The 12,186-nt window shown below is 33.5% G+C and overlaps 1 long non-coding RNA gene across 1 annotated transcript; it reads right to left on the bottom strand.

The window, feature by feature from the left end:
- Positions 1-8,133: 8,133 nt before the first annotated feature.
- Positions 8,134-10,939, bottom strand: LOC130441551 (uncharacterized). Its single transcript, XR_008909626.1, has 2 exons — positions 10,772-10,939; positions 8,134-8,372 (listed from the first exon to the last, which is right to left on the bottom strand). It is a non-coding gene; the product is annotated as an uncharacterized LOC130441551 (long non-coding RNA).
- Between the last annotated feature and the right edge of the window lie 1,247 nt (positions 10,940-12,186).

Genomic DNA, 12,186 nt, shown 5'->3' with positions numbered 1-12,186 from the left:
AACAAACATCCGAATATCTAAAGATGTTGTACAAAGGACGAAACCTTCATCCACATTCTCTCGAAGTGAGAAACACTACGAAGGACTACATCTGGGAGCGTATGAAATAAAAGATCTTTGGTAGCTACCATAGTAGAAGATCTCTGGTAGCCATCCCACGTGAAAGGAGTGAAAAAAAGGGACACAATAGATCCTTTGGGTCTTAGTGTACATAATACCCCAATATCCATGTATACATAGGATTTATACTCTTTCAGAACCGTTGGACATCGAACAGGCAGTGAACAGAGCAATGGTTTTAAATTGAAAGAAAGTTTGGTGAAACTGTATTTTTGGCTGTAGAAATCTTCAACAATGTGGTCCAATCATTCCATGCTAAAAGCCAATTAGATGATTGAGAAAGAAAAAAGCAAATAGCACAAATTCCTTCCAAACCTAATCTAACCTAACAAATCGATAAATTTTTAAATGAAGCTTATTTCATGATGATGATCTGATTCGAAGCTCTGTATTGGTCATTGCTTTCGAAGATCGACAGCATCTTCACTTACTAATTAAGGAGCTGGCTCTAAAGATGATCAACGTGGGATGGAAATCCTCAATGAATGCTGAGGTAATAAGAGTAAAGTTACTGGCAGCATTCTTTCCGTTTACAATCTGTGTGATGAGTGTCCTGTTGAATCATCAGCTGCAATCTCTTTAAACAGCGATAAACAGCGCTCTGAACTAGTACCATCTTCAAGAAGCAACAATACATGTCAAAATTTTGTTATTAATGTTTTATAAATTAACAAATGTCACTTTTAACGTCAGTTTTATGAAAAAGACGTTTTTTTGACACTTGACAGTGACAAGTTATCATTGCAAACAGTAAAATTTCAAATTTTGCGTATCGTACTGGGTCTCAGTACGACACCGGGTTCTGTATCGTACTGACTATCGTACTTTATATAAAAATATAAAAAAAAGTTCTATTTAGCTTTTGAAGATATTTTTCAAACACTAAGAGCTCGAATAACATTAAACAATTTGCAATATAAAAATTATCACTAGTGTAAGATTAAAAACGAAATCAACATAAATACTCAATTTATGTTTTGTAGAGGTCAAGTTTAATCACAATCTTTTTGTCGTTGATCTCGGTATTATCATAAAATATTGATATAACTTTGTACATTTGTCTCAGAACCAATGTATACCGTATGTAGAAAAATTTTCTATAGGTTGATAAGAAAAGAATGTTATATGTTTTCAGTATTTTATTACTAATTATCGAAAACAACCAAACCGTTGAATTGGGATAGTGATCAATGCTTATGTTCATCCTTAACACATTTTTTTAAATATCCACAACATCTTAGTCCTGGTTCACATTTAGTATGTGGGATAAGTTTCCCATTTTCATCTTTGCAAGGAGCATCAAGAGCTATAAATTAAAAAAAAATTAGCACAGCGATCTGCGATATTTTCGAAAAAATAAGATTTTATGAATAGTCATATGAAAGTGAAAAATGTTCATTTTGATAACATGATAATTATTAATTTCATATACTATAAGATTGAAAGATATTTTTCTAAAGGGCACATTTTACTAAAAGTAATTAGTATTAATTATACAGAGTGAGAAAATAAACCTTAGCAAACAGTCGAGATGTCATTGGGGCGTTAAATGTTTTGAATACAAGTTTGACTATATTTATCAACTTATTGGGAAAATACATGGTACTAAATCTGGCGAGAAAGATGGTTATGGGCATGGCACATAGGAATACTTTTGACGGACAAAAATCCCCGAATTCAAATCAACTTGTAATATAGTGAGTTGTCTGGATGAAACGAAAGCCGTTGTTCCATTTTTTTCTTCATATATCGTACGGAACATAGTGTTTATATTACCACCAAAATAAAACACTATTAAACTGTTTGACGCGCCTTTCCATACCCCTCTTCAGAGATTTAAGGTAAATTTTCCCCAATTAATTGATTTTCCGATTTTTTTATTTTTTATCAGTTTTATCCATGAAGTTTCTACAGATAAATATCTGTCACTCGTATTGGAAATAACTGAATCAATAACAATACCAGGGAAGTTAGAGAGTTTTATTATATATTATATTTTAGAAACGATTATAATTTGTGGAAACGACAAAAAAATTTCTGTGAAACGTCAAAAGTAGGGAAAGACATCAATCTCAATGTTTTAACTTTCATCAGTTTTATCCACGAGGTTTATACACATAATACACACTAATTACTAATAATATTTCGGAATCAGTATAGGGTTTACCAAGAGTACCTTTTGGTGTACAACTGATTTGAAATTTCACCAGCTTGTAAAAATTGGTTCATACTGTGTAAGTAGCGCCCTCTATGACAGTCAGATATAAAAACAAACTCGTGCGATGTTTCGGCTTCCAGAACATATTCATATGAAATTTTATTACAATGTTGCCAGTAGTTTAGACAAAATCTTAAAACATGTGCACTTTTTTCACTAATGAAACCCCTGTGTATACTAGAGAAAGGTTTTTTAAATACTTTTATGGAATAAAATTAAGCATTAAAAATAGCTGCTCAAGGAAATTTGTAGACTACCAATTTAAATTCTGCTTATTAGAATTGGAATTTATTTGAAAAAATTCGTGGGTGAAGATCGATTATCTAATTAATAATTAACTAGCTTGTACCCGCGGTTTCGCTCGCATAGAATCCATTAAATAAGTATCAAAAATCATTATAATAGAAAAGAACGAACTTTGTAGCTTTATTAGAACCTGAGATATAGATCTTTGAATGTAGAAAAATTGCCAAAAACCTACAAAAATCCATAACTCCACAGTGAATGTCCGCGTCTAGCTACTCTCCAACTTAACCGATTCAAGTGTTCAAAAACTCAAAAGAAAGAAAGTGTTTCAGCGAGTGTTCTTAAACCAAAACGAACTTTGCAGCTTTATTACAACCTAAGATATAGATCTTTGAATGTAGAAAAATTGCCAAAAACCTACAAAAATCCATAACTCCACATTGAATGTCCGCGCCTAGCTACTCTCCAACTCAACCGATTCAAGTGTTCAAAAACTCAAAAGAAAGAAGGTGTTTCAGCGAGTGTTTTTAAACCAAAACGAAGTCTCTATCTTGAATAGAACCTGAGATATTGAGGATAGAACGTGTGTATGTGAAAAACTCCCATAAGTAATGTACAGGGGGAAATCGCATTTGAGTATAACTTGAGAATGGTGAAAATTAGATGAAATCCGATGGTTGATGGCTGATCTGTGCATCAATACCTTTCATTGAAAAAAAAATTAAGCAAATCGGTTGGGTAGAACGCCTGAACGGACTCGGAATGGAAATCATCAATTTTTTTAATATATAAGATTATCATAAAAAGAACGATGAAGGGAACCTCAACAAAATAAATATGTATAAATAAATTAATATTTAATTTTTCCTCATGTATGTATACTTCATTTAATTGTAAGAAGTGTAAACTTTTTTTTGAGCTGATTGGGTTCGGATGGCTGTCGGACTGGAAACTATGATAATTCCTATGTTCAATTGAATCGTATTTCATCTAGCAATCTTCAAAATCGATCTGGTAAAAAGATATTTCATTTTCTACCAATAATTCTTCACGTTTTACTGATTAGAACGACTAGATTGTCTCGATATGTCAACTGTTGAAACTTGAATTGAATTCTGTATCCACATGGGTAATAATTTCAGGTTTTTTTTCTAAATACTCTCAGAAAATGATGATAAACGTTTTCAATTTGTCTTATCAATAAACTGTCGAAATATTTCATGGTAGTATATTATGAATTTCTTGCTTCTTTGGTGGCTAATTCAATTTGTTTCCGGTTAAAGTATAGAAATATGTAACAATTGCATTATAGTGAACTAATATATTTTATAATAGAGCAAGACAAAATAGATTTGTATCCAAATGATGATAGAAAACTTACCATATTCCAATATTCAAATAAAAAGTTTTCTCAAAACATTTCATATTATACATAAGTGACATTTCTTCGCAACAAAATGATACAGTAAATTCAATCAAAAATGTATCCTTAACAAAAGAAATTAATCAAATACTTAATTATTCAGATAGAACAATTTCCAGCTCTAATCTAAACCGATATACTTACGAAGAATTTGGCAATCATTTGGTGGACAATTGTCATCGCTCTGTGCCAAAACTACAGCAGCACAAAAAAGAACTGCAGCGAAAATAAACAAAGTTTTCATATTTGCTGAATGTTCTTTACCCTTGAAAGACAATATATATAGTCAATACTTACTGGGGTTACCAGCTATATATACTCGCATATATATATTGAAATTCCGCATAAAACATGATACTGGGAATTTCCAGAATTTATTGTTATTTAATTAATTATTTTAAGAAAAACTTTCCCAAGTGCCAATGAATGCTTATCACGGTTTTTTTAAATATCTCTTAATCGTATTGGAAATAACTGAATCAATAACAATACCAGGGAATTTAGAAAGTTATTATCGTATATTATATTTTAGAAAAACAAATATAATTTGTGGATAAAACACCAAAAAAAATTTCACTCTTCATCCTAAAATTTATTTATCGGTTAACTATACACAAAAACAAAAAGAAAATAGTTTTTTTTAGTATGAAGTTTGTTTTTTATGTTTTTTTATCATTTTTGAATGTTTTGATAAATTTTGATTCAGAAATACTACGCGATCAAATTGAAGTTTTTACTTCTACAAATAACCGCTAGATTGTACTCAAAAATGTGTCTAGAAATTGAGATATTGACGCATTTCGTTATAGTCTAAGAACCAGTGAACGGCAGACCACACATAATTTAAAAAAGCATGAAATTTCTGTTATATGAGATGTGGAGCTGCTAAGCACGTTCTCGCTAGCTCGAGCTACACTAAGATACGACAAATGTGATAATCCATTTCTTGGACGGTAGGTATAACAGACTTACTAAGGAAATTTTAAGATTTCCTAAATTTTGCGTGGTCACTGGTTCTTAGACTATGAATATGTCAAAATTTACTATTACAGCTATCTAAAAAAGAAACGACAGAAAGTTTGAAAAGCTTATACCTTTAAAGGTAGACCTTTACGTCTAGGTACCCAAAATTCATACTGAACAATACAAAAAGGATGATAACGTTCTTCGCCGTCTTTCTTCCGATTCCCAGTTTCCATTTTTCTCGATCTTTCCAAAGATCTTCTTTCAATCCTCTCTCTCGAATATCCTTCTCGATACTTTCTCTCCAACTTAATCTTGGTCTTCCTCTCTTTCTTCTTCCTTTTGGTGCACAATTTAAGATTTGTTTGGGTATGCGGTCTTCAGGCATTCTTTGGACATGTCCGTACCATCTTAACTGATTCACCCTAATGTCTTCCGTAATCGTGTGTTGCACCTTCATGGTCTCCCTGATTCTGTCGTTTCTTATTTTTTCCAGTCTTGATATTCCTGCCGCGCGTCTCCAATAATCCATTTCTGTGGCTTCAAGCATTTTGACTGTTTTTTCTTTTAGAGGCCAGACTTCGCTACTATATGTTGTTATACTTTTTATTATGCTATTGTATATTCGATGTTTGTTTTACTTGGATATTTGTTTGTCCCACAATACAATATTTAGTTGTCTTATTGCTTGTCTTCCTTGGTTATTTCATGCCTAGGTATTTGTATTTTGTACAATGACTTATTTTTTGTTGTGTTTCTTCAAGTATTAAATTTTGATGTTCTCCTCCAGTACACGTATATTCCGTTTTACTAAAATTTACTTCTAGACCCCATTTCCTGTATTCCTCTACTAGCTTTCTTGTCATATATTCTAAGTCTTCGTAATCCTGTGCCAAGATTATTTGGTCATCTGCAAAACACAGGGTATATAGTGGGGAATCGATTAGTGGAATGCCCTTTTCCAGTGTGCTAGTGCGTGTTCCAGGTATATCTTGAAGAGTGTGGGCGACAGACAGCATCCTTGTTTTAACCCCTTATTGATGGAGAATCCTTTTGAGACCTTGTTTCCTATTTTTACTTGTGACTTACTGTTTTCATAAAGCTTTTGTACTGCTTTTATTAGGGCCGCATTTATATTTGTTCTTTCCAAGGCATCCCATAGTTTTGTTTGCGTTACGCTGTCATATGCTTTTTTAAGGTCAACAAACAAAAGGTGGAGTTCTTGATTTTTGGCGGTTTTCTTATCAATTATTTGCGAAATCGTAAATAAATGATCAATAGTCGACCTCCCGGCTCTAAAGCCTGCCTGTTCTTCTGCCTCCATGTTGCAATATTCCTGTTCGATTTTATTTTTTATGATTTTTTCATAAATTCTGGATATTGTACACAGCACTGCAAGTCCCCGGTAGTTGTCTCAATTTTCTCTGTCCCCTTTTTTATATACGGTAGTCATATAAGATGTTTTCCACTCTTGGGGTAGCGCTTCACCATTTATGATAACGTGATTTTCTTTTTTGGATAGTCATGCTAGATGAAATTGAATATTTTACGACACTCAGCAACCAAACGACAATCAATGGAATGGAAGCCACTTCGTCCACAACCAAAGTTAAGCCTAAGCAATTCTTGACGACTCTAAAAAAACCATCGAATCACCTAATCTAGGATTACTATTAAATGGTGTTGTTTTTTACGATATCACCCGATACCACACTATAAATTGTATAAACTCCTACATGCATTTGAATGGAATGTGATGGACGATCTTTCATACAGCCTGCATCTCGTTCCTAGCGAATCTAAGATCTTTCCTTGGTAGTCAACACTCAAAGAACCTCAAACTTGTGCCGCGCAAAATGTCGGAAGCTATGTAGAAAATTAGTTGTAGATTTTTGTCCCATAAATATTTTTTCTGTATCTGTTAACTTTTTCTTATAAAACCAAACGGAACTTGTTTTGAGGATAACCTCGTACATGATCCTTTTATTCGCTTCAACTTTCCTTTGCATATATGGTTACGCACTTATTGATTAATCTAGAAGAATGTGTTTGAAGATCAGATTAAAGAATTGGATTGGTTATAAAAGCAGCGCGTGACAAGAGAGGTATAAAATATATGAAAATATTGTTATTTCAATTACATTAATTCAAAGAAGGATTATCATTATGTTCATGAGTCCTTGTGCTGGGAAACTAAATGAAAGGACGTTGGAGCGGTTGAAGCGTTAAGCGATTCAGATTTCTGGAATTTGTGGACTTGAAATTAATGTATGATACTGCTTTAAGAAGACACTACAATTCTCAAAACAAAAAAAAGCTAAAACGAGTACATAAAAACTGCAGGCCACGTCATGTGTGAGTACCCAGCTATCACACAAGCTCTCAAATCAAAATGTTCAAGCCAAAGCGCTTGATCGACTCCTAGAAGGACATCGACCTTTGGTAACGACAAGTGGGGCACTAGGGCCTATCTGAAGGCCTATGTGCTCAACAGCCCCTTGGCCGCCAACAATGCTATGTACTATAAACGAGTACATACGAGAAAATCAATTATTTACCTCACGGTCACCAGTTTGACGTAGATCAACTGTTTTCTTAGATTACCTTTGATTACCTTAGAGCGGAAACATGTTGAAATCTTCATTATTACAGAAATTTAGCCGAAGGTCTTAGTTCTAAAAGAAGTTATCTTAAAACAACCAAAACGCCATCTCATTTTAGAAGATTTCAACGACTAAAAACTAAAGCTTCAATAGGTGATAGAATTTGCTTGAGAATCTTGCTTGAATCTGTTGAGTAGCGCGAATTTCCAACTGATTATAGGTTTCAAGACGGTGGTATTTGTAATAGTACTGCAAAACTGATGAAAAGAGGATCTGTGCTCATGGAATAGAATATAACAGAACTTTGAGTCGAAGAACAGAACGTTGAGTGAGTGCTGATTGTTGAAATGGAGAAAAATGTTAACACCACCGGTTAGTGCTGAAGAAATAATTTGTTAAAATCTTGGATGAAACTCCAGAAGCTTCTGTAAGCTTCGAAAAGTTTCTTCCGAAGTTATAAGAAGGAAATGTTGAAGCCGGGACTATTGTTGGTCAGCTAATTAAAAAGATTTTCTCTGATAAAAAATTTTGAACGTTATTGAATAATACTTTAAACAAACTTGAGATTTTGGATTCTTTATTATTATAATTATTATTTAGTACACAATTAAAAGAAACTATTTGGTTTCAATGATATTTAAAGTAAGCATGGTTTTATGAGAAAGTATAGTCAAATATATTTAATGTTTTTCATCGTTTTTAACACATTTCTTGAAATATCCACAACATCTTAAGCCTGGTCCACATTGAGTCTGGGGTATTGGTTTCCCGTTTTCATCTTTACATGGATCACCTTCATCTGTAAAAGAAACAAAAATGAGAGTTAGTTGTATTTCAAAGAATAGTTATTGTCTAAAATATTTCTTTTCTTAGCTTTTTACTTCTTAGACCTTTTTATATGTTTTTCGTGATGAGTCTTTCGTAGATAGAGTCTTCCGTATCCTCAAAGTAATACAAGATGATTACCAATGTCTTTTAGCCGTAATTACATTGATGAAATATTAAAATCAGTTTGCGAATATAAATAACATTGTACGGATCGATAAACAAGTGATTTGAACAACAAATAAAACAGATTTAACACCGTTTGATATAGAGCAAGACAATAACATGAAATATTGTATATGATGGATCTTGCACGCTGTTTAACAATACGTCGTTGCCTCATACCTGCCACTAACTATACTAGTTTTATAAAAGTGCTCCAATAAATCATCAAATTTATTAAACATGTTATATTGGTTGTTAAATCAAAAGTAACTAGATTTTTCTGTAGACACTAGCAGCAATCTGATCTTGCTCCATGTCATGCAGATTTCTATTACATCTTGCGTTGATGATCTAGATCAAAAAGTAATTAATCCAAATCTAGAACTTTCTATTTTGATTTCAAACTGTGAAAGTAAGACAATACCCGAAACATAAGTTAACGTGAGTGTGCCGCATTTTTTTGGTAAAACTATTTATTTGCTTGCTTTTGAAGACTGGATTGGACCTTAAACCTTTCGATTTTTTCCTGTAGACTACCTTCAGAATCATTAGTTGATAGTATATTCAAATCATGTCATAAATCAGGCTTAGATTGTCATAGAATTATTGAAACTGTTTAGTAGGTAGTGAGGTCTACGAGGACAATCCCAAATGTATCTGGCCTGACTTAGAAATGGTGGTAGTTTTTAGTGAATTTCCACCGATATAGAACTGAGATTTTACTCTGGGGGAGACTTATCCTTCGTTATCAACAGTATAATATTATATAGCAGAGTTAAACGTACGACCTGCAAAGACCGGCATCGCTATGGTCCACCAAATGAGGTGATGACTCCAGAAATGTTGAATAAAATCAACAAAGCGGTACTGAATGATCGTCGACTGAAAGTGCGCGAGCTAACTGACACAGTAGGCATTTAAAAAATGCAATACATTGCATATTAACTGAAAATTTGGACATGAGAAAGCTGTGCACAAGTTAGTGCCGCGTTTGCTCCCAATAAAACTAAAACAGCGTCATCGAGTGTTTGGCAATCACTTCAAGCCCAAAACAAAAGAACAATCAAAGCAATGGACTGAAAAGGGAGAACCGGTTCAAGAGAAACCAAAGACCGTTCTATCTGCAAGCAAGTTCATTGCGACTATTTTTTTGGAATGCGCGTGGGATAATTTTCATCGACTATAATGAAAACAAAAAAACTATCAACGACGATCATTATGCGAATTTATTGCAACGTTGGAACGAAGAAATCTAGCAAACACCGGGCGCATACGGTTAACAAGAAAGTGTTGTATCATAAAAACAATACACCAGCTCACACATCCGTTATTTCAATGACCAAAATTAAGGAATTGCTACCTCATGCATCCTATTCGCCAGATCTAGTCCTCTCGGATTATTTCTATTCGCAAACTTGTAAAAATGTCTTGGTGGCCAAAGATTTTCCAACAAGGAAAGGTGATGTTGACTGTTATTGACAATTTTGAGCAACTTGACGATTCTTATTATAAAAAGTGAATTGAACACCGCTGGGAAAAGTGTTCATGATGAGAACTAAATAAATTTTTTTCTAAAATTCTTTGTTGGGCCAGGTATTTCTGGGACCATCCTCTTATAAAAAACTAACGAATTCATAAAATATCCTGTAACGGGTAAGTAAATGTTTTGTTTGTGAAATTATACATTAGAATGAAAAAAGGGGGAGCGTGTGAGGGGGAACGTGTGATATGGCGTTTAAAAGGGTCTCGAATCATAAATTTAGCAATATAGGACTTCAAGAATCTTGGCTTTAGGTTATTTCTTTGACAAATAAAGTAAAATCAGACATTTTCATGACACTTCATGTTCTAAAATGAACCTTTCTTACACCAATGATGAGTTCAATAATAATTAATCCGTGTTATGTCAACATCAATTATTGTACGAATAAACATATGAAAATTTTCTTGTTACCAATGTTCAAAAATATAAAATAATTTGCTGTACAGAGAAATCTCGAAGCAGATAAATAATTTATCAAAAATGAAATTTTCTACGTAAAAAATTAACTTTAAAATTTTATCAGTTCAAGTAAGGCGTTTTGAAATAAAGAATATTCAAATTATACGCATCGATTTCGAAGTTTTTTGTTAATATATAATAAATGAGTAACATCTATCCAATGAAAATTTATTTCAAAATCTCTTTAATGAATAAAAAACACTTACTCAGAATTTTTACATCAGCTGTTGTAGTTTTATCATCGGTTGCTGAAACTAAAGCAACACAAAGAAGAACTGCAGCAACAATAACCAAAGTTTTCATATTTGTAGAATGTATTTATCGCCAGGTAAAAAAGAAGAATATGCCAATACTAACTCGAGGTACTGCTTATATACATTGTAATCCTGCATAGAATTCAATAATAATAATTCCATTATTTATTTGTAGTTAATTCCGAGAAATTACATTACGGTACGACGTTGAATACTTATTAGGTGTTTTAACTACCCATTATGACTATTGTGAATTACCGAATTAGTAATAATATTTTTAATATAGTGTACAAGGGAGATTTTAAATAAGTTAACTCTAATTGTACTCCCAAGACTTTAATTATATTTTTGGATAAACTTCCGGAAAACGCCGAGAGGAGTTCGAAGGTAAAAATGATAAGGAATGGTCACAATCGAATAACGACACAAACGTGAATTACAAATTCGGTCAAAAAGGACTATTCGTGACACGGAAAAGGAAAAAAAAAATAGAAATACCATAGTAGACGCAGCGGGTCTAATCTAACCTAACCTAACCTAACCTGACCGAATCGATATCATCCCGATTCCGAAAGAGCAATAAAAGCAATAGAAATAAATGAAAATCAATTATATTCCACAAAAATTCAGTCACTTCCCTCATCCCTTTCCATTGGAGGTCGATCATTCTTTCCAGGATACAAAAAATTTATATCTACAATGATTGCATCGAGTGGATCCACATTTTTTCGCTGGACTCGCCGTCTCTAGAGAAATTCACAAAGATGCAGGTCCAAATTACCTCTGATTCCCCCCTCGATATTCTTCTTCTCAAGTGCTTACGGCTGGTTTCAATATTTTGGATGTTGGCCCCTGTTTCAAGGTCAACAAAGTGTTCTTGATGGTTGACTGTAAAGTGCTGGTAGCTTTCACTTTCTAGCGCCAAATATCCTTTCCAGCACTCAGTATGAATGATAGTCCCGACTTGGACATGCTTCTTTATCAGCTCCAGCAATGTTTCGGCACTTCTAGAGGTATCAGGACATATTTCCAATAGGTAGCCGTCGCCGCCACGCTCGATCGTTCCTAATATCCAATGACCCTCGACCATGCGCCCTTTATTGTATTTTCTTCGTCCGATTTTACATTCGTCTATTTCAACGACGCAACCATCCCAATCAATTTGGCTCTCATTTTCATATGCTCGGTCTAAACTGGCCATACAAACTTCAAGGGCACAGTTGAAGACGTCGCTCACTGATTCTGACGAAACTGTTGTTTCCAAGTTTGAGGCCTCTTTATTATCTGTTCAAATGAAAATTAAAATCCATGTGTCTTCTGCCGTTGAACCTTTATGGTCGAACGATCTGCCCTTGATTTTTCCGAAA

The sequence above is a fragment of the Diorhabda sublineata genome, chromosome 3 (assembly GCF_026230105.1).
Source record: "Diorhabda sublineata isolate icDioSubl1.1 chromosome 3, icDioSubl1.1, whole genome shotgun sequence".
NCBI classification, from domain to species: domain Eukaryota; kingdom Metazoa; phylum Arthropoda; class Insecta; order Coleoptera; family Chrysomelidae; genus Diorhabda; species Diorhabda sublineata.
The sequence above is the reverse complement of the archived record's forward strand: the minus strand, read 5'-3'. Positions and strand labels throughout refer to the sequence as shown.